General features: G+C 39.3%; 1 protein-coding gene across 1 annotated transcript in view; it reads right to left on the bottom strand.

Annotated features, from left to right (window-relative positions):
* ndufb6 (NADH:ubiquinone oxidoreductase subunit B) overlaps positions 1-24,809 on the bottom strand; it is a 334,342-nt gene that overhangs the window by 201,974 nt on the left and 107,559 nt on the right. The gene's annotated exons all lie outside the window — the stretch shown is intronic.

Below are 24,809 nucleotides of genomic sequence, written 5' to 3'. Positions count from 1 at the left end.
GGATTGCTATACCTTCCAGGTTTGAGCTTGGCAACGCCCCAATATTCCTGCAGAATAAAGTGACAGGCAATATATAACACATCAGTTAAGGCTGACTGCACCGCTGAAACTTTTTCCCTCCCCTCTTTCTTAGACCTGGATATCGGCCCTGGATGTTTGGCTGGCTCTCAAAGTCCTTCTTGCTTGACTCTGATGAAACATGCTCTTTCCTTACTCCTTATTTCCTGTCTTCTCCTAGTTTTGTCAACCCCACCACCAGTTTGCCTAAAAAATAATCAAAGTCATTTCAGTGCATGTTGTCATTTTATATTGAAATGATACCAGACTAACTTACTGACTGTAGTTCTGAGGTGTCAGATTTATTTGGGGCTTGCGAGGTGAAAAAGAAAACTGGCTGACCTGAGTTTGCTCACAAATTTCAGTTGTGATGCTGCATGAAAAGTGTTTGTAATTATGTTGGGGTTTTTTTTTTTTTAAGCTGGCGTGCAGACGACTAAAGCAGTGTCAGCTGGAGTTTGTGTGTTCATGTGTGTGTGTCACGAGAGAGAAAGGGTGACAGTGGCATTTATTTATATATATATTTTGTTTTCTGCCTGTCAGAGCTGCATCCAAAGGATTGAAGTTATGAAAAGTGTCCTGGTTCCCAGTCTGTAAGTTAATAAATAATGGGTATTGTCAGGGTAATGTATGGGCCATGCGTTATAATGAGCATTCCGAAACACATCAGCACACTCCCACAGGCTACTATTCAACCTGCCCGGTGCCATTGTCTCTCCATGAGATTCCTCCCTTTCTGTTTTTCCCCCGTATCTTTCTTTGCCCTGCTTCTATCCGTTCCATCTCTCCTCTGATTTTTCAGGCACTATACATTTTTTGCAGGATCCTTTTTTTTTTTTTATCTCTAACACATTTTTTTTTAAATCTCAGAGTAAGAGGAGATTCCTAAGAATTCCTAGACAGAAAAACATAAGGGGAGTTTGTAGATGGCTGGAGAAAAAAATCCACCCGTAATTACGCTGAATTAAAAGTTTTATGATGGTTTGCATGCCTGTGTGTGTGCCTTGTCTGTGTGTGTGTGTGTGTGTGTGTGTGTGTGTGTGTGTGTGTGTGTGTGTGTGTGTGTGTGTGTGTGTGTGTGTGTGTGTGTGTGTGTGTGTGTGTGTGTGTGTGTGTGTGTGTATATGTAGGTGGGAGGAGAGGGGGCCTCTGTGACAAGGCTGGCTGGGAGCTGAGGGTTAGTGCCAGACATGTCTCAAGAGAAGCCGGGGCACATTTGCAATCACCCCGAGTTCAAAAGGGTAATTTATTCACAGTCTGTGGTTAAAGCAGGGCTGCTCAGAATGCCAGTGGGATTGTGCTGGGGAGCAGAGTAGTAGAGGCACATTATTTTCATTTTTTTCCCCCTTCCCTTCTTGTTTTTCTCTCTCTCTTCCTCTCTCGCTTTTCCCTCATCGTCCTCTTCATCGCCTGTTGTTGTTTCTGCGAGCCCTGTGTGGCGTCTTTTAACACACGCTGGCGAGCATATTTCACTTTTACATTCATCCACATTGACGTCCCGGCGCTGATTGAATTTTGAGGCGCTGCGGCGTCTGCCATTATCATCCTCATCGTCTTGAGTGGTTTATCTCTGGCCCCAGCTCAGTGTGACGCCAAGGCTGCAGGGGAGAGGAGGGGCAGGGCAGGGGTGGGCTGGGGGTTGAAGACTGTTCATCTGTTTTTATTATTTGTGTGGAAAAGATAGGGAGGATTGGCCTTAACCTGGATGTTTAGAATTGCGGTTGGAGGTTTATGTCTTGCAGAGGTTAGACCAGCCTTTACAGAATCTGCTTTAGTCTGGTTAGTTTGATTATGATTGACCGTCCCATTCCAGTCATTCACATCTCTCTACTATGTCTCAATCAGCTGGCGTCGTGGCTTTAGCATTAACTGCACCTGCCAGGTTCACTTAGGATCAGAAGGTGTCATGGCTGCCCAGAGACCTCACACTGCCTTGCCAGAATCAGCAGAGAATTATTCCACCACATGTCAGTTTTACTGTCGTTATCACCGTAAGCCACTGGCAGACACATAGAATACATTGCCTGCTGTGGTCATGTGGTGGGGTTAATTTGAGGTCTGGAGAAATTTCTTCCTCTTCCTTCAGTCAGTTCAATACTCGGTCGTGTGCATTCATTGCCAGAGCGGGAAATTGTCTTTCCCTCAGTGCGTTGTTGTAGCCAGGTTGTTATGTATGCTCTGCTGCAGAGGCAGCCATGTTGACGTGAGACTGAGTTGCTGCCATGGTGTCTTGATTTGAGGCGAAACCTTGGTGTTGCTCCCATGTCCCGGGTGTAACACTATCAACCCTTACCTTCTCGCCACCTTTCCGTCTCTCCCTCTCAGTCTGTTGTTTCTATATTCTTGGGTCTTTTCTCCCTCACTCTCCCTGGCGGTTGATGGAGTGATTTTGAAGGCGCATTCAGGTGGGGGAGCAGACAACGCAGAGCTGTGCTAATTGAGCCTTCTTTGTGCCTGGTCACTGCAGTGTGCCGAGGCTAGGAGCCCCGGGAGTGAATCCAAGCAGCACTCAAGAGCCCCACTGGATCGATAACGCGGGAACTTAACAAAACAGAGACATGCCGAGTGCCCAGATCAAGGTCATTATTGTCTCTTGCGAGCCGCACTTCCACCAGGGACTGATCAATTTGAGAATATGGATCAAGATAAACATTCTCACCTCTCCTTTCTCTCTTCGCCTGAGCTCTTAGAGTGTCACATTGTAAACCAAGAGAGCAGAGCTTAAGGTAGAAAGTGCCCCTTTGGATACTTCATGTCCAACGCGGATGTGCACATGATGTCCACAACATTCAAAGTATACTAGTAATTTTCACTGACATTGGAAGAGTTGTCATAGTACTCTTACAGATATGTTGACATGTTTTATAGAATGATTTTAAAAGTTGTTAATAATTGTCAACACTTACTAGCTTGGCTGCTTATATGTAAACTTGGAAGTGTGCTAAATTGGAGATTAGTGTTTGTCCTCCAGACTCCCTTTAGTATTAAATTCAATTTCTGTTGCCACTCATTTAATGTAGTGTCACTATGTAACCCTGTATTAGTTTATCTGTGGAACATAATTCGATTGAACTTACAGGTCTTAAAATACTTTTCCTGTGCAATGTTCAAAAAAAATTATATTTTGCTTATGAGCACTTGCGTAACTTATCTGCTGCATTTCCACTGTGAACATTGTTTGTAGATGTAAGATGTATTTGTGAAAGACACAGCAATGGTGGCATGTGTCTCCGCCAATAACTACAAATCTAATACATTAGCTAGCATGTGTTTGCCACACAATTTTTGTCCATGATATGCTCAGTCTTAAGATTATTTTGTGTAATTCACAAGTTAAACTGCAACCAATGCCAGGTTGAATCATTGTTGTCATTGTCAGTTGTACTACTGTACTACAAAAACAGATTTGACAGAAATTTGAAGAAATGTTAATTTAAGTTGAAATATATTGAGGTACTTAAAACATTCAGTGGGGGAAAGAATGTGGAAACGCTCTTTCCTGAAAAACAAGCAAAACTGTCAATTTGCCAAAGAAAGCCATACTCACATCAGAGTATGTGAGTATGTGCTCAGGGACACATTTAGGTTTTTTTAAAGAATTATTTTAATATATTAATAAAATACTTTTCCCCCAATGTGTTGTGGTGGCTCTGGCATACAGCTATCGTAAACTCTGCCTTGTCACCTAGACAACTCTGCCTTGATTCACTTCACTCACCCATCGATTCTCTTTTTTCTCTATTATCAAATGTCATGAGAATATATTTATAAAAGCCTAATTGCTTCCAAAGAATAATAAAACACAATTAATCGAGCTACAGTGACATAACAAGGGGGCGGGCATCTGCCCACTGCAATTAGGCAAAAAAGAAAACATCAGATCTTCTGTAAGAGCTTCTTGAGCCTTCAAAACATGATGATGTTTCATTTCGTCCATGACTTTAAATTGGTGATGATGGTATCCTGCTGTTCTGGGTCCCTCTATTATTCACTTGGAAGGATAATAGTAATTGCTTAATGTAGTGTGAAAAAAATGGTAAATGGTTGCTATACACATAGGACTGTCAATGTATGTGTCCAAAACCAGTTTGAAAATGAGGTTTTACACCTCTTACTAGGCATATGCTGTTTCTCTATAGAGATATAAGGAATATCTTACAGCGATATCCTAAAATATGCCAGTGAAATCTTAATCTTTGTACATAATGACTGAACACTTGTGACTATTAACCTTTCAAGTAAAATGGCTGGGAGCTTGGGGATGATTTCTTGTGTTGGAGGCGATCAGTTTAATACACATTGTTGATACCCTTATCAGATGGTTTTGCAGACCTTTTTAATTTATTTATTAATTTCATGTGTCTATTAATTGTTTGAGCTTTTTTGTCTGTCCCTATCCTATCAGTTAGTCTGATCCTGTCATTGCTCAGCATGTTGTGTCAAGCCTGGATAAGGTGCATATGATGGCATCAATAATATCATCAGCAGCACCAGCTATTGATTTGCTGTTAATGGCATCATTGGCCAAATTTTCATTTGTTGGAACACAATGTTCCCCAGATACTTTTACAACAATTAGTTGTGCAACTCCCTCCTACATGATCCTCCCTCATACAGTATCTGTTTTTAAGTATTGTTTGTGAATGGGGTCAGTGGTGGTGATAAGGTCTTAATGTTTTCTAAAAACATTCAACTAAAATGCACATAAACCCCAAAAAACAAACTGTAATTTCACTGTAAACATAAAACTGGGTAATATGCTAAACACAGCTCCATAAATGAAGAAAAGCACTGTAATGCTTGCTGCATATTGTACGATAGGGCTGAGCACTTTGGCTTAATATCACAACATAATTTAGAATAATTTTCCAATATCAATATATCACATACACGTCATGGCAAATAGATGTAAAATTGCATATTAGAAATTCAGACTGATGCTCAATACAATCATCTGTGTTCCAATGTTTTGTAGAGCTGCTACTAATGATTATTTTCATAAAGGATTAATCTTCTGAGTACGATGATGTGAAAATGCCCATCGCAAGTCCTTGTCAGAAAAACAACAAAGATACTGTATTTTCTCAAATACAAGGTGGTAGTCAATTAAAAGCCAGGTCTTTGATAGTGGCAGATAGTGTGATCAACATGAAGAATTGATGGCCCACAAAGAAATAAAGCTACAGAAAACAAGCTGGGGAAAAATCAGTAGTTGCAGTAATAGTAACACAGCTACCTGGATGTAACTCCAGTTCTATGAGTACATGTAGCTCTCTAACTGAACGTCACAGAGAGGGGAGAGGGATGGAGGAGAGGCAATATTGTTTAAATATGCTGATAATGGTACATATTTTAGTAATAATGATGGCAACAACACTATATGAGCATGAGTAACCAGGGTAACTTGGCTAAGTCAGTGAGTATACATCCGTGAGCATGCTATCAGCACGATACAGCTTAGTGATGCACTGCCAAAATGTTCCGTGTGGAACTCAAGGTTAGGAATTTTTGTTCCACACATCGGAATAAGTGGATTACCGATGATGCAGTAACAGAAATTTAACATAGCAAATGGATCAGAAAACAAGGAATCTTACTATGTACTATGTAGAAGTACTGTGTGCAAATGTATTTATTTTATTATCATAAAATAGACCACAAAATGCAGGAAATCTTCTTATTTGAGTAGCTGGAACCAGTATTTTTTATATATATTTTTCCTCAAAAAATGACATCAACAGTCAATCTGCTGCCAATGAAAGTTCTGTTGATCAATTAATTCACACAACTCTTCACACAAGTTAAACCAAAATAACATTATAACCCATTTTGATAATATTAAATGGTTAAAATCATTTATTTGGGGAACAGAAATGTGTGTTATATTGTCACAATACAATTACAATTAAAATCGATGTACATTTTTATTTAGTTATTACCCAGAACAACTGTACACTGTTAATACTGTTCACATGTGGTCCATATGCTGCATATGCCCTAAATGCAGGAGCCTATCTGGTCCTAAAGCGCTCATCAGCATGTCTTTAAGGAGCCACAGATGACACTTGGTATTAAAATGTCAAATTGCCCTCCACTCAGACTAAAGTGATTTTAGTTGTGATTATGCACCATTTCCCCCTGTCAACAGCAAAATAAAAAAGAAATATAAAAAAAAGTGCTAATTGGTCATGGGGATTGGTGGAAGACTTCAGTATTGTATGTCTCTGACTTCTAAATGAGTTTCCGAAAGGAGAGGCTGTCACTGTGGCATAGAGGTTTTGGGGGAGAAAGAGGAGGGGCGGCTGCTGGCGTGGGCTCAAATTGAAATGATGCACTGTTCCCCCTCACTGCAGCTAGAGCTCACAGTAATTAAATGCCTCATTGTTGCTTCTTGGGAATTTGTATTGAATATTTCATTCAGCGTAATGATTATTTGGGTGTGGGTGGGACGTGGATGTAATCACCTTGGCTGGCTCTTTGATGAAATACTTGGTTTGGTGGTTGTGCGTTATAGCTCTTTTAAGTGCCCTTCTGGGTTTTTACTTTATGTGCAAGCTTTTTCAGACTGCTATTATCCATCACTGGTCCTCATATGATGGATTATGGGCTGTAATTTCCTTATACTGTATATATTTTTGTAATCTACTGCAGGAAATAAATGACATGACAATGACATAACCCTGAAACTTGCAAATAAAATGTGTCTTTCACATTGTGTCTCCCACAGAGGACGCCGGTCAACAGTGGTGAAGCATTTCGGTGGTTCTTTTAGAGATGCGAGCTGTGGCCGCCCCATCCAGCAGGAGGGCAGGTGGGACTCTTGATTCTCTGCCAGGAGCACTTGATGGGTTCACAGAACCCAACGCGCCCAACACATTTGGAGCAAAGGAGAGAAGAAAAGTGGACAGACAAAAAGATAAATGAAAACATAATGGTGTTGTTTTAACTCTGTAATTTCCTTTTCTGTGTAATTATTGTACCTTTTGACAGTATCATAATGTATATTTTTGGTGTCTATGAATGTGTTTTCAGTGTTGTGGCTGTAGCTTTACAGCCAATCCTATGTAAAGGACTCAAACAGACAATCATACAATCATACTGAATCCGTCAAACAGAAGAGGCCACAAGGATTGATGATACAACACACTTTACTCTGGAGCAATAATCTATTCTGTTGATTATTCTTCAACCTTTCATTTCTGTTGACTCTTGAATTATTTTATCTAACTAAATCATCTTCTTGTTTTGTCTTTTACTACATCTGGAAACCATTTTTAAAATCACACGCTAATGTTAAGACCGTTGCTGGCAGTGTGATGTGTCTCGTCGAGAGTGACGTCGTAAAGCATGGCAGCAGTGCTTCTGTGATGGGCTTGTTGACAAGTTTTCTCCTTTGAGTGGACTCACTGCAGAACAGGGCACATTGTCTTGTGTGGTGAGTTGCACTTCTTTTAGAGGTCTAATTGGGCATTATTTGATTGTGACAGCACCAGACATTTATGAGTCACACTGCTGTCTGGAGGTCATATTCTTAAACATGATGCAAGTACACATTTATAACAAAACTATATTAATCATCAAAGCATTTTTTATTTCTCTCGGCTTCGAGTACAAAAGCTAGGAAGTACTGCCAGTAGAGGAATTGTGGGTTATGTTGAGAACATTCAAATGTATTACTTTCCACTATACATATTTGACATATCAGATGTTGTTCTGGGGCAAGGAATAGTCTGGACTTTTCTCCTGCAGAGCAAACAACAGTCCTTTCTCCTGCAAAGTATACGTTACACATTCCAAAAACAAAAATTATTCAATAAGTTACTCATTGTCTTAAACCCTATTGTTGCATGTGTAAATGTGTTTTGGTTTTAAAGATTACTAAGAATTTGTATATTGTTGTTGTGATGCTTTTATGTGTTAAAATAAAAAAAAATGACTTCAGTAAAAGACATCTTGACAGATATTTTTTTTATGTGGAAGAATCACCGAAGAAAGAGAGAAAATAAATCCACCAACAGAAAATGGGAAATGAGTGATCACTTATGATCACCTGATGAGAAGCACTTTAATATTTTTTTCTTACTATGAAGCATCAGCAGCAATAACGACCAAGACAGGAGACAGGAGAAATATAACAGCATTGGTTGCCTCCCCAGTCACGTATTTCCTAGAATACTAAAATGTTGCATGGAGAAGAGTGGTTCCCAGAGGCAGCAGACTTTAAAGGACTAGTGAAATCCCATGTGGTTTGTCATGCTGGAATGCACTTGGGGGTGGGGGAGCGGGGGTGGGGTGGGGGGCGCAAGCAAGAGAAGGGTGGATGGTGGGTAGAGGGGTGAAGCGAGACAGGCTCCTGAGATAGCATGAGCAACTGAGTGATTGCTGGGTCTTTGGGTTTTAGGGGTAGGGTAGGGGGTGGGAGTACTTATGGGAAGCGGGGGGACAGTAAGAGGGAAAAGGGAGGATGGAGGCTTATTTTGGCGGTAGCTGAGGAGGGTAGGGGTGTCAATGCAGAGGTGAACGAGCAGAGAAGGAGTAAATCATCCGGGACCGACTTCTCCCCTGACTGAGCACGCTTGCCATCACCCAAATTGAGCTGCTGACTGGTTAGGGACAGCCAAGAAGATGACTTCAATGCTCTGCAGCTGTGGTGTTGGTGGCAATGTGGCGTCTAGGTGCCGAAAGCCTCTCGCTGGTCATCAGAGGTCGATAACGTGCATCAGAGGTGCGCTGACTCGCTTACTCCCTGGCCAGTGAGATTAAATAACATCAGAGACAGCTCTCTTTAATCCTTCCCCCACCTCCCACTCTGTGCTCTGGAACTGGGATTTAAAGTCCTCAGGCCCCAGTGGTAATGTTGTGTTTCCTGCTTCAGGCAGAGACAGAGACTGAGGAGGTATGGAGCACGATCGCAAGTAAGCAGCGTGGTGGGAATATAAAACAAGTCCTGTCTCAAGCCTCCAAAATGTTCTGGGCAGCGGCACACAAATGTATTTTTTTGGCTTTAGTAGCTAGCAGATATAACATAGAGCTAACTCTTTCGCTAGAATACATACATATTCATACATACATTTACCTGTTCCTGACTAAACCTATTTTCTCAAAATACATAGAAAAGTTGTATATCAATACCACTTTCATATCTTTATGTTGAGTATGGATGTGATTAGCATAGCTTAGCATAAACACTGGAAAACAGCTAGCATGGCTCTCTCGCTGTGACAACACAACTCAGAGAAGTAGCTGTGACCGTTTTCCAAGAAATAGTTACAGCTCATAATTTCCTGTAAAACAACAAACTGTTAGTTTTACATCACTGTTTGTGTATGAATACAATAAATAAAATACAACATGTTAGTTAGAGAGGTGTTCCTATCCTGGCCACAGGCTTTTTGGGTACCTCAGAACCACATATTCAGCTGTGAAGGCTGTCTTTAGGCCTTGAATTACATGAAATTGATGTGTCACTTTTCGTTTTTTGGTGAAACACTTTAAACATTTTTACCAGATTCTATTGCAGTTTGCACCTTAGGCAGGCAGTCCAGGCAAACTGTGCACGTGAACACATACAACTACAATAATAATAAATCACATTTATATAGCGCTTTATGTGGTACTCAAAGTCGCTTTACAATTTCCCTATTTCCCTATTAAAACTATGTAAACAAATCTTTATTAATTATAGAAGGTTAAAAAAAAAAAAAAACAGAGGTTAAAACATGATGACCTACAAATACAGTAGGTCAGGGTTGAACCATTAAGTCAGTGTGCAAACTGTGATCTTTACAATTAACGTTTTGACTAATGGTTTTACAATTTAGCTTTGTTTTTTCTTCCAAATAAGTTTGGCGCATGAGAGGGTTTGTTCACATCTTGTATGACCATTTCACTGTAGGTGTTCTTTTTAGCAATTTTGACATGTTTACAAACTTAAGCAATTAATTGCAAAATTGTTTATTGGATTATTGTCCAAAACCACAAGAATGGACTGAGTTTTAATAAACCAGAATGGCCTTTTAACAAAGTAAAATGGAAACAGTCTTTTCTGGTTCGTGAATAGTCTTACCGTCAAAATTCTACCTGAACACACCACAAGACACATTTTACTCATTTATTTGATTTTTTACAGTTTGCTATCCCATCCTAGTCTCACTAGGATGCTCTTAACAACAGCTGGAACAACATGGATCCTTACATTTTTCCAGTAACAAGCCTGTTGCTCACACATTTTTGTGAGAAATGATTTAAACTTATTCGGGAAATAACATTTGACCAATAAAATAATATTATTTTTTAATAAATGAAATAAGTTGTTTTTTTTGCAGTGAACTCAATTTGAAGCTTACTGTATTCATACTCATGACATATGCTATGTTTGCTGATGGTTAAGTCACTACAGTAACATAAACTAATGTAGGAAGCCAAATAGAGCACCATTTCAGGAGATGATCAACTGAAGCAAGCTGAAATGACATTCAGTAAAAGTCATTAATTAAGTCTGTATGTCATCACATCACCATAAATGTGCCACAAAACTGCAGTGAATCTTTACTTGTCCTATTGACACAAAAAAGTAGGGTATTCTCACAAGAGCTTTTTAGACTGTGACATCAAACACCGTCTTTCCTTGCACTTCACAATGACTCTCTAAAGATCCTCTCCATGAAACTGACAGAGGTTGAATATCAGCTGTCACTCAGATAAACACCAAAATGAATAAAGGTCCCTCTGATGCCAGTTGTGCCAATGGGTGCCAGGGGTTAGTGGGCCAATCAGATGTGCTTACCCTCTCAGTGTCCTCCACAGAAATGCAGAGTCTGTGATAATCCCTTTAGGGATTTTGACTGAGAATGCTCCCTCACTCTACTGGCATACTTCTTGGCACTCAACAGAGGAAAAATATACACAAATACCTTCCTGTGAAAAAGGGCGTACAATTTGGAAAATTTTACCATTAATGAAGGAATATTGAATGGCAGAAGTAAAATGTTCTTTAATTAACATGTCACTTTAATTAAAACAAAATAAATGCTTGATGTGTTTTTGGAGCAAGTTAGGAATTTCGAGGTTAGCGCCATCTTAAAAAAATGTTGTATTATTTAGTGAGCCCATTAAATGAGTCAAATTTTTCTGTGTTTCTCTGTTCGATCTCAATCGGTGTGTGAAACTGTATACTTCGAGATACTCACGGTGCACATACTTGCATACCGTTACACAACACACAAAACACTTTCCCACAATGATTGACTCGCACGCAGAGGACAGAGAATGAGGCCGAGAGAGAACGACACATAGAGCCTCATTCCCTCCCTCCCCTTCCTCCCTACCTTGTCTTTCATTATTTATTTACTGTCTGCAGTTTTTCCATCGCACGCATATTGATGCAGAGAAAGCAGGGTGTGAGTGCGTGTCAGAATCATTTCCTGACGAGGGAGACAAGGTGGAAGTAATCAGCAGAGCGCTGATGCAATATGACAGCCCCTAGAACCGCTGGTACACAGTTAAGAGCAGGAGGGAGAAAAAAAACATCTCCCCACTGAAGGAAGCTGCAAGATTTGCACAAGCGACATTTGGGTGGAAAGTAGATTTACAAAGTTCTTAAAGTTTGGGCAAAGAAAATCGGATTGTGGGGCTGTTTTGTTTGAGCTCATCACTGAAATCTTTTCCTCAAGTGTAAAGAAACTGTGCACCATAAGGAGAGCATATTGTTTTTTAAAATATTTTTCAGTAAGGTCATACCACAAGCTACATTAGCTGTCCATTCATTTAGAAGATGTTTAGTGCTTCCACCTCAATTCCCTTAATTTGTTGCACCTCTTTGAAATTGAAATAATTTGGAATAGTGAATCAAGGCTGGTTCCTACATTCTCATAGGCAGCAATACTAAAAGCAAGTTCAAGTTAAACTTTATTATGATGACACAGGGCAGTTGTTTTACAGGCCAAGAGCAACACAGCAGTAGACAGCACACAGAACAATACAAACGTTTAAAAAAGACAGAATCAAACACACATCGCTGTGGGTTATAGTCCAGGGTAAAGTGCATTACGGTAAAACATTACTATAGCAGTGTGCTCTTTAATAAACTAATGGAATAATTGGAACAAATGAATGCTTTCGTCTGTTTGTTTTAATCCTCGTTGGCTTCAATCTGGTACATGGGGGGAGAGTCTGGAACTCTGAGTGCAGTGGTCAACATGAAGAAGGATGGCATGGGCTTTCTGCAGGGCTTGTCACCAACTCCTCTTTTACCAGTTTCTCAAAGCATTTCATTACTTGGGACGTAAAGGAGACTGGCCTTAAGAACCCTGGTGTCTTTGAATTTTGTTATGGGAACAACTTCGGTCTGTTTCCATGGTTTAGGTACGGTCTGTTGTTTTAAGTGACATTTGAAATATGTTACAGAAAACAGGGCCTAGCTGCTTAGCACATGACTTGAGGAGACAGCCGCCTAGCCTATCTGGCCCTGGACCCTTCTTGACTTTGCTATGCTGGAAGGTCTTGTTTAGTCCTGATAGAATTCCTGTGCCAGCCTGCTTATCAGATTTGGACCTATCAATACCCACCCTCCTTTACTCTATTACTTTTTGCTTAAGCTCCAGTGACTGTGTGCATTGCATCCCAAGCAGACCCCAAATTATTTGTACTCAAGTCTCTCTCTAGCTTTTTCTTATATAGTCTTGTTTTGCCCTCCTTATTTCACATTTGATTTCACGCTGCAGTCTGTGCTTCTCAACAAAATTCCCCTTGTAAAATGCTTGTTCCTCTCATTCATGAGGGCCTTTAGTGGCTTTCGTAACCCAGGACTTATTGCACTTTAACAGATTTCTCTGGAATTACCTGGTCTGGTCTTCGCAAAAGATGACATAGCTACTGATAACATCAGTGAGTTCATCTGTATCAGCACAAGAGTCAGTAAATACCTTCAAATACATGCAGTCAAAGCACCCCTTCAGATGCTGGATAGAATCCTCAGTCCAAGCTTTAACTTTCTTAGTCTCTGTTTTCTCTCTTCTTTGAACGTTTTATAAACTGGAACAAGGAGCACCAAATTGTGACCAGCTGACCCAATGGGTGGCTTAGCTGTGGATTTGTATGTGCCTTTAATGGACCCAAAACATAAATCCAAGGTTTTATTATAGCGCATCAGGCAGGTGATGCATTATTGGAAATTCCACAGGGTCTTTTTTAGGGTACAGCAGCTGAAGTCCCCTAAGATTATATTTGGGGAATTAGGAGGAAATAGACTGTAGCCTTTGGATAACCTATTCAATGGTTTTGTGTTTGCCTTGAAAGCCGTTGAGTGGATATAAACCACCATAATGAAAAGTTGGGGAAACTCTCTATACAGATACTGGGATTGTAATTACATGAATAACAGTTCAATGTCCTTACTGCACAGTCTCGCCATTACAATAACCAATCAGCAACAGAGTTTGTTGGGGGACAAATTCTACTGCCCTACATTTTACTCATGGTCCAGGTTGATGGGCGCACCAAAGCCTTCAACAGTTAAGTCACTGTCAGTGTCTCTGTCAGTCAGCCAAGTCTTGGTTCAACTTGTAGCTCAGCCGTTTTGTTTCAAAACGATTGGACATCAGCCAGAATTATAGTGGGTAGAGGGATCTGAAAGATCCTCAGTCTATTGCGCATCCCTCCTTTCTGCCTGCGGTTTATACCAATGGAGAAGGAACTCTCTGCTTGACTGGGTTCTAGTGGTTAGGCTTTATGGTGATTCTTGGAGACACACAGTGAAGTGAAATAAAGTCAACAGAATGAATAAGACTGACGCATCCATCGTTCATTCTTTCACTCCACCTCCCATTTGTTTTGGGATCAACAGGATTAGCTTCAGATCACAAATAACAACAAAAAAGCATGACATATGTGCAGCAGTACCTTTAGGACCATTTTCAATCAAAATAATTCAAATTTGTTCATACATAACCATGTCTGTGGGCTTGTTTTATGTTAAAAAGGTGTACGCAGACTAACAGGGTCTGCAGAGGAGCCAACAAGGCTCACTCTCTCCGAAGCAGGTATAGATTGACTAGTTACCCTACAGCCAACTGAGCTTCCCCCCCCCCGCCACTTCTCCCCCGTGTAGCACACCTTTCCATATCTCCTTCAAACATCTGTACATCTCTATCTCATACATTTATATCTCTGTCTCTGTCATCACTTCTCTCTGTCTCTCTACGTACAAACACCTTCACCCTGTTTTACTCTCTCTCTCACACACACACACACACACACACACACACACACACACACACACACACACACACACACACACACAAACACACACACACACACACACACACACACACACACACACACACAAATACACTATTTGCCCATCCTGACAAGCACAACCGTCCTGGTTACAGTAATTGATGAATGTGGAAGAACATTTAGGGTTTTCCTGCCTCTCCCCCTCACATGCCGACTCGAGAGTGTGAATGGGCAAACCCCTGTACCCAAACACACATGTGCATGTACACAAACACACACACACACACACACACACACACACACACACACACACACACAGACAGACACACACACATACTGGGAGGTGTAAGCATGCTGATTGATTGATTGGGGCGGTAGGTTTCATGACGGCTGGCGACATTTCTCCACATCATGTCAACGCCCCTGGCAGCAAGAGTCTAAGAGTGATCTCTGAGGAATTAGGTGATCAAAGTCAACAGGGCTGGATTCCATGCAACGGTCTAAAACTAAAAACTAAAAACTTCCTTTTCTCCTTTTTTATCAACCTTATTTCTTACAAATGATGGAATATACTACTTAATTGCATTGACAAAACTAAGGAACTTAAGGCTACTCTATTTTTTTCTCTTTTTAATATTAACATACGGTAAAAATGTAAAAGTTCATATTGAACATATCTGCAAACTTTTTACTGTCAGTGTTTTTCAGTGTTCACATGTCAATCATTTCCCTGTAATATCCATCCCTGGGATGTTTTCACAGTCATATTTAGGCAACTCAAAGTACATGGTTAAGGATAGGGAAAAATGATGGGAAAAAGTCAGTGAGTCACATTTTGACCTTTCAGTGAAGTGGACTTTTCAATATTAAAACAAAATCACAATATTTTCCTGTTTGTGTGTCAATAGTGTTTAAATAGCTTAAAGGACCATTGTGTAGGATTTAGTGGTATCTAGCAGTGAGGTTGCAGATTGTAATCAACTGCAAAACCCAATCTTTGGTGTCAAGCTTCCACATCACATCTCCAAAACCCCTGTTGTGTCTTTATAAGTCCTGGAAAGACCGGATAATTCACTGACGATTTTATTTATATCCTCAACATTTCTTAACGAAAAAACAAGAAACTGTCCTGGTTAACTCAGCAAAATCCTGGGTGAATGTTATGACCATCAGTTTTAATTATTTCACTTTCGATTGTGAGACATACATTTAGTTTCTGCTGTTTCGGACAAGAGCGGGAGTGACTACATTAGCCTACCCAAGATCCTCAGCGAATGTTACTTGTTGTGAGGAATAAAAAGAGGAAAAAACTTTCATGTCTCAAATCTTCTGCTAATAGTTGTCTACAGCCTCTGCGGCTCAGATAAACACTATGAGGATAATAATAAGGCTGTGAAACAAGCGTTTACATCAGTGTGCATTCCCAGTGACGTCATGCGCTTCCAGAAGGGAAACAATTACTGGATTTTAATCAACAGATTCAATTTCGGGGCTATTTTAAGAACTGCCGTGAGACTTGGTTGCGCAGGCGCACTGATCCCTTGTGGATAGAGGATGAGAACGGCCTGCTCCTACAATTGTTAAAGTAAATTCTTGGATATGAATGTAGTGCTTAGTTTCACCTCAATACACAGACTTTGTTGGATTAATTGTCTCTGTAGGACTTTTACTGTAGGCTATATATTTGCTTTGGATAATATTATGGACAACTGAAGTATGGGCAAGTGTTTCACAACATAAAAATAATCCATGACTCAAGCATTCTTTAAGAGCTCCAGATTAATCAATGTCTCACATCCAGTGCAGAGAATTAGATTCAATGAGACAAAGTTTTAGACCTCAGTTAATGGAGAAATTGGCAGCGTGACAAAATGCCATATTTACAATAATCAGGTGTCGAAATATGGCGCAAACTATGTATGAATCACAGTAATCTCACACAAAACTGACAAATTTGTTCCACCAGTGTTTCAGAATATAGAAAAAAATTATACTGTCTTGATGTTCAGTTATTCTGCTTCAAATTCATTTTACAGTTTTTTCCAAGACAATTCAGCAGAATAGCACCAGAGAATAATACTGTATATAAAGCGTACAGTCCAAACTTTTCTGTTTGCCACCCATCTCTTCTGATCTAAATAAATAAATAAATTGCATTCATTGCATTTGCTATTGTATTCATTGCATTTGCTATTGTATGCTGGATGATGTATAAAAGGTTATAAAACCCGACAAAAAGTATGTTATCTAGATAAATGGAATTTACCTGTGTTCTGTATCTCTTGAGAGGCTTTGATTCACTTATCTCTCAAGGTATCACTCTTCCTTCAATTCATCCACCTGTCTTTTCATTCATGCATATACCCCTCCATTCATCATCCGTCCATTCATCTATCACCTGCGGAACCAACCCAGCCATAGACCCATCCACCCAAGTCTCACGGAGTGATTTGATGAAGCCATTACTTCCTCTTTAGAAAGAAAAGCAGAACTTGGCTTCACTGCTAACAGTAACCAACGAAACACAATGCACCATCAAACTGTGGCAACACCATGAACATGCTGGTGAACAGGCTGAACATTTGGAATAGGAGACGGAGGAGTGAGGAGATAGGACAGGGAGGGTCCAAGTGTCAGGTCCCATTGGGGTCAGATGATGGCGGCTACATTTACCAAAGCAAACAGCCCAGAGGAGCAGAGTACTTCACCTGTCGCTGTGGATTACTCCATTATCACATCCACCAGTCGCACAGTGTCCCATTCCGACCACTCAGGATTCAAAATTCATACAACATGCAGAATGGTGGGTGCTATGAAATGTTAAACTGAAAGAGGGTCCACTTTTTCAGATTCGATGAGCTAGAGTTAGTTAGATGAGTTTTTTCACGTGAAGCCACTTTAATATTTTGTTCATGTAGATAAATGTAGGGAAGTCACGCCCGTCAATATGATGTTTACAACTACGTTAGCATATTTTTAAATAAAAGACTGAGTATTTCTCAAGTATTTAAACATGAGTGAGATGCACAGAAATAAATATACAGACAAATCATCCCCCTACCTGTGTTCTATGACCTAGTCTCCCAAACAATTAGGTTTATATTGGATGATTTAGAGCAGCAACATTCAGTTCCCATGCAAAAAAATGATGATGCTATTTGCACAGCCAACACTTAGGGTGTAACTTTATTGCTGTAGACTTGTGAATTCATGCTCCATTAGACATTGGGGATTAATCCCCATGTGGAATGGCTTTATAAAATAATAAAAACGACAATATTTCTTTCTCACCTATAAAAAATTGTTGTAGATTCCTAAACTTCTAGATAAATCCCAAATACTAACCAACAAATCCCTCGAGGGGTCCACATATTTTTGAAGTAATTTAAAAAAGAAAGGAAACATACAAAATAATCACATACAGAACAGGGAAAAAAATACAAACAGCAATGTTTAAATATGTAAATATGAATGTAGTATGGCTGATTTGAGAACAGAATTTGGTGCATTTTAGATTCTATGCTGGTATGCATGTAGACCATGGTACGATTTCACTACAGTACTTCACTACTGCAGCCTGGAGTTGCAGTGTGGACATGTGTTTGTTGCATATAAAAAATCTAATTGAAATGTTTTTATGAGAACAAAAAATGTAGGAATCCTCTGAGCAGGATGTTGTAAGATTCCCTGATATGTTAATTTTCTTTGTCAGCACATTAAGAACTGTAAGAATAAACAAACCAATAAACAAACCTAAGAAACACAGAGATCACAGGTGGTAAATATATTTATTGTTCTCACAGCAACTGTAACGCAACAGTTTTTCAATATTTTGATCCAGTGTAGACCTGTCAGTTTTAAATTAGCTGTAATAAAACAATTCCCAAACCTGCAGTTTTTGAGCTGCAACTAATGATTATTTTCAATTATTGCTTATTTTTTCATCAACTTATTATTTGGTCTATAAAACAGGAAAAATAATGAATGGCCTAAAATGCCTATGACAATTATTTTATTTGTTCAACATTAAATCAGCAAATCCTCATATTTAAAAAGCTGCAATCATCAAAAGTTTAGTAGCTATTTGTTGTTAAATGCCAAAACTGATCATTTTGTAATTGAATAATCTATTAATTGACAAATCAATTCAGCAGTGTAGCTGTTTGCACTGTATGAATATAAAACATTTTTCATATGAAATTGAATTAATGGCCCAGTAGGTGCAGTAACATTACAGTTCCCTTTACACTACAGAGGGAAATTTTGGAATTGTGCCCTAAAACTAGTAGCTGGAAGTGGAATTAGCTGCATCACACTTTCCTTACACCAATATTTAATACCAAGGAACTCATGATACTACCGTGGTTTAGCTAGGCAGGAAATAGAACATTGGAAATGGCACAAAAGACATCCAGGGTAAAGAGCCATCCCTGGAGAAAAGAGTGACACCAAGGAGTCACTCTACGCCTTCTCAGCAGCGTGATTAATAACCCCTGTGCCCCATAATCTCTCCATCATCTATCTATGTAAATGCCCCCAGACCTGCAGCGCCAACACACTTTGACTGATGGCTGTTCCACAGCATTGAGCTCATAGCTTGTGTGTGTGTGTGAAGGGATGTGAGGTTTTCTTTTTTTTTGCAAGAGGAGAGGAAGAGATGAGAAAAGTCACATGGTCCTTCTGTCTTGTCACAGTCAGTATGGCCTCACAGACTGTTGCTGTCTGTTACAAACATTGCAAGCACACACAGTAGGGAAAGATGGCAAAGTACACAGAAACACGGTACAGGGAAGGTTAGAATTTAGTCACACAAATAAGGAATAAAAGAACAAATTAGATTTCACCAAATAGTTTATTAAATTTGCATTTTATCCCCTTAGCCCTCTTCCACAGAAATGACAGTTTCAATAAATAGGGTGAACTGGATTAAGTAGGCATCTCAAAGAACCATTTTAAACATTACATCAATTATTAATGCTGGGATAATTTTTATCCAATGAAAGTGTCTCTCATTCATATGAATAAGGCTTTTTATGTTTTTTCTTGGTTTGTACCGACTGGGACCTGGGAGTTAGTGTTCTTTCTTTGTAAATTTCAATACAATGTTTTTTTCCAAACAGAGTTGTCTAGAGATGTGAAGGGGGAACCTTTCAGGACTCTTTTTAGGTTTCATGCAGCCTACAGAGGAAAGCATGCAGTAGTAGCCTCCAATAACCTGGTGTTTATAGATGAGGAGAGTGTGGCAGCGAAGGGGAAACAGAGAGAAAACATAAATTGCAGCAAGATTAGATGGTGAGAGTGAAGTTGTAATTGTTTCAGTGTTTTTCAGTGTGAGTATGTCTAAGACCACAGGATGTTATGTGTTAAAACCTGAGAACTGGTAGAATACTGAGTCGTTATTGACAAGTATGTGCACAGAAACACAGATGTTATTTTACTTCTTTCTCTTTTTTTTTACAGCAACCTCTCAACAACATATTTTCCAGACATCTTTCAAACACCAAACTTTAACAAACCTGTACCATCTCTGTATTGAACCCCCATCTCCTGCACCTCTCCTTGTACCTTTATGCTGCGCACAATGCACACATCATTATGCATAGCAATGCAGTGTTGCTTTGCACGATTTTATATATAATCTCACATGTATAAAACCATCACAACATCAGTGTCTAATATATATTAGGATGGATCAATGGCTCTATGGTATAGGCTGAAATTATAGTGGAAATAGTAGACACTCAAGCCAAGCTGATTTCTGCTTGTTCTTCAAGCTAACAACAAGCTAACTCCTTAGCTGAAGGAAGACACTGAATATGAGCTGAAGCTGTCACCCTTTGAAGCTGAGCAAAAACGCTACTCAACGGGAAATGTTAAAATCACTGCATTTTATGACGAAAGCAACAGGCAAAATGCTAAATCAGCACATACAAGGCTCAATACTGGAGACAGACACAAATACTGTGGCTACTACACTGACTCCTATAGTACATTACAGTAGGCTACATCTGAAAATGGGTCTATGGTCTAACAAAATTGGGGTTAACATCAGTGAACATATTTAAAAATTCGATTGTTTGTTTCATTCATTTATTTATATATTAGTACAATAGACATTCAACCATTTAAATGTGTTTATCAAAAACATTCTTAAAACTTCAGAGTTAATTCATCATTCTGCTTGTTTTTTGGGTTGTTTTTTTTTAATAGTCTCACTCACATTATAACATGATTATTCAACAGTAATAGTTACTGTATCAAATCAAGATTGACACATTTTAATCAAATTGAGAATAAAAAAAACTATCATTCTTAAATGTTTTGCCAACTACTGAGTCATGAACTGACTTGAACGCTGGTAAATCAATGATTCAGACCTTTTGGATCTAAGCTAATAGATGCTTTCAGTGTAAGTAATCAATTGAAAATCCTATTGTAGGATAAAAATAAAAATAAAATATTCACAATGTTGCAAAATATACCTTTAATGAGCTAACACATACAGATCCTCAATTATGAATTATAAATTACTGTAAATTCTGGTTGAGTTTAAAGAAAAGGGTTTATGTGTCAGCATCATAGCATCCAGTTTGTCTCTATCTGCATCTCCTAAATGGCTGTCCCAATATGGGGGAGGGTGCATGCTGATCCAGACAAGCAAGGATGCTTTGTTGTTTTTTAAATCCCTCAGGCAGTTTTGGGCACAAAGACAGATAACATGAGAGTTATGAAAAGGTCAAGGAGTAAAATTGTCTTAATGTGCAGTCGACTCTGTCTGAGGACATAAGAGAAAAATCTGAAGCGAAATCTGTTTCATATACAGTAGATCCACCTGCAGTACATGTGGACTGGCACTTTGTTTATATTTGAATGGTTAAATAAGTAGTTCAGATGTAGAATGTTTATTTTGGCTTGTAAATGAATATCACCCCAAATAAATACAGTATATTGCGTACAGTATGTTGTTTTCTTGGATATACCACTATAAATGAAACACATAGAAAAGTCAAATAATAAAGGAATAGAGTAAAAGCAGCAGTTTCCTCCGGTTTATATGCTGTGTCCTTCATGATATATCCGTGTTCATCACTCTTCGAAATAAGGACTGAAATGCACATTTTATTATTTTAATTTATTAATATTCTTTCATCACAGATTATATAAAACCTGTCTAATGTCCATTGGGTGATCTAAACTTATTGATTTCTGTTTCTGCAGACAAGAACATAACAAATCTTGACCTAATTCTGGTTTTAATGCCAGGTAAACCTGATCTGATTTGCTAATTATCAAGCCATCTCAATCTTGTAATTGATAATTACAGTTGACTGATTGTTGGATAATTACAATGCAGCTGAAATGAAAACAGACACTTATTGACTAGATGCTAGCAAGATGCTGTTTGTAGATCTGTTCCCACTCATGAGGTGTTAGAAAAAAATGCTCATGAAGTCTATCTGATATGAGACAAACTTATCCTCCATTTTAATGTTATTCTGTAACATGACAAAACATATTTTATATTTACTGTTGTTCCTGGTTTCAATGTCTTTTATCCTGTGATTTTTAGGTTTTGTTTTGTTATCTAAATTAATCATTACAATGTCATCAACCAGCCAAATATGCCATAGAAAATGCTTTTTGTTTTTTTTACAGCCTAGATGAGAGTCTAGCTTCCAGAGAGATTTCTAAAGCTTCACTCTGATTTTGGCTATGACTTTACCCAAAACAGCATCAAACTGTATCTAAAACAGTTTGGGCCTTAGTTTAGGGAAGGATATTAATCCCTATTAACAACATCAATTGAATTATTTATGCAACATTTCCAATTTATCAGATAACATACAGTACACTGTTGAATGAGGGTACCTTCAGGAAATCAGGAAATCAGAACTTCCTGTCTCTTATGGAGAAAAAAAAGCTAATCAACACAGCTCTGCAGCTCTATATGAGGTAGAACAAAATGGAGACGAACCCCCCAAAGTGATAGTTTCCTTTTAAATAAAGATCAAATCTTACCATGGAATGAACCAAACTTGATGAAAATTGCCTTGATTAAAAGTGAGAGAAATTGAGTCACTGTGGTTGTGCTCATGTGTTTACAAGTGAGCTCCAATTACCAAGTCTCACATGAGAGGAAAGGGGAGGATACGTTTCTAAAAGCCAACAACTTCCCCAAAAAACATATCTGCCTTAACTGAATATCTTAGTATCCAGAGGATAGTCAGCACCCAGTCCACACTCCAAAGCACCTTATTCAGTGAGCCGCCCTCACACAGCTCTTCAAAAGGGAGACATGTTGTTAATAATTAAGGTTGTGGCTGGAGGCACAGGGAGGCTAAACTTCCTCTAACAAGTGGCTCTCTGACAGCGCAGACATATGGCTCTCGCTTCCCCATATTCTCCTCAGCCCTCCAGACTTGTGCATTTCACACGCGTCCAAGGCGGGGGTGAGAAACCTCCATCCTGACTGCCAAAGAACAATAAATCAAATTCCTAATGGTCGGCAACAATCGGATAATTATGAGTGTGGCCACGTGGCACGAAAGGGAATTTTCTCCTTCAAATGGAGTGAAGTACTTAGCCTGATTTCTTGCCAATGCTCGGAATGTGCAGGGAATAGGCCACGCTGTTTTTTGTTGCTGTTTATTTGTGTGTTTTGTTTTTAGAATAGAGGCATTTCTTAACACTGTCAAGATATCATCTCTGCTTGATCTGATCTGTCCAAAAACAATTACAAACCAACAACTCTTCAAAATTTAACATTGAAATATGTCCTAACTGCAGAATGACAAATACTGCATCTGTGTTTTCTGATGTGATGCCACTATCAGCAGGAGGACATCTTTTGTCAGTGCCTTTTTGTGATCCAATGTTACGGTTTGGATCTGGTTGGGTTTAGGCACAAAAACTACAGGGAACAAACAAAGTCTGGTTTGGAATAAGTACTTAGTTAAGGTTATGGGACATTTGTTGACCCTGTCTGCTAGACTCGTGTCTCATTTAAATGCTAATAAACATGTTGTGTTTCATGTTTTGGCAGTTTTAACAGTTTGGCGCTTTTTGGCGGTTTTACTACATTTGGGGCAAACTGAGCATTTGGCCAAGGAGAGGAACCATCATTTTAAGTTACCATTGCTTTTCCTGCTTCCTTCCTCTTTCTCTGCTGGGTTGGGGGAAGGGGGGGACAAATCTTGTTTTGATGCTGGCGCTGTCAGGGGGCTAGCCAGAGAGGATAGTAAACACTGCCTTTGCAGAACATTTTAAATCAATCCTTCAGCCACAGGCCTCGAAACCCCCCTTGCTTCTCGCTCTCTCTCTCTCTCTTTCTCTCTCTCTCTCTCTCTCTCTCTCTCTCTCTCTCTCTCTCACTCTTTCCTCAAGCTTTTCTTCCTCTTTTTCTCTCTTCCCTCTCTGTAATGTGTCTGCTGCTCTCTGAGAATAGAGGCAGCACTTAAAAGCCGGGCGTAGAGGCTGAGTTTTGTGACAACAGCTCCGGCTTTTATTACCATGCTGAGATGTGACCAGCACCCCCACCAACCTCAGTGAGCACACATACAGATATTCACACATATACATCCAGATGCAGTATCTACACACTCACACACATACACACTGACATCACCCTGATGAGCAAATAATCATGTCATTAGCCCGGGTGCGTTCACGGCAGTGGCTCATTTGCCAGCATCCAAGCCGTTACCTTTTCTCATGATTGGCCAGAAGATTAGCTGAAAATCATTTTGTTTCCAGCGTTATTGCTTGATTAAGTCACCATTTTCCAACCAATAGAAACACTCAGCAGATACTTCTACCAGACGATCATTGTTGGTAGAGTGGAATACTAATGAACAGATGATTACATAACGATAAAGTAAGAGTGTAATATCTTGAAATGTGAACCAACCAATTTTTTTTTTTTTTTTTTTTTTTTTTAACATCGAACTGAATTTCTCAACACCTCACCTGTAGCTTTGTCTCAGTGTGCACCATTAGATGACTGAGAGTCGAGCAGCAGGTGAGGAGCATGTGAAATCTGACCCTACTGAGGGTAATGTGAACCTTGGTCCACACAGACGGCACTCTCACTATGTCCCTGCGGACTGTGTGTGTCACACACCACCTCCTCCATGGAGAGTTTCATTCAGTTTCATTCAGCAGGTGGGGTGACAGGAAGTGTAGGGCTTTATTTCAAGGCACCATCCTCCATACAGATTTTCTCATCTTCTATTTATCTTTTGCTTCATGTCTCAATGAATTTCTTTGTTATTTTTTATTTTATTTGTGTTGATGAAAACCAATAGATTAATTGAGAAGTGTCAGATAATAGTGTGTAGAACCAGAGTAATATAACAGCCACACATATCCTCCATGGATGCAGTCATCTCCAAGGCCAATCTGTGACAAATATGTCACCTTGTGCCCTGTAATTGTAAACGCTGTCTTTGGCTCAATCGGTGTAATTTCAAAAAGTATAGTGGTGAAATGTACAGTATAATTCTGTAGTTAGAATATAG

The sequence above is a fragment of the Scomber scombrus genome, chromosome 2 (assembly GCF_963691925.1).
Source record: "Scomber scombrus chromosome 2, fScoSco1.1, whole genome shotgun sequence".
Lineage (NCBI taxonomy): Eukaryota > Metazoa > Chordata > Actinopteri > Scombriformes > Scombridae > Scomber > Scomber scombrus.
This window is presented reverse-complemented; position numbering and strand designations above follow the sequence as displayed.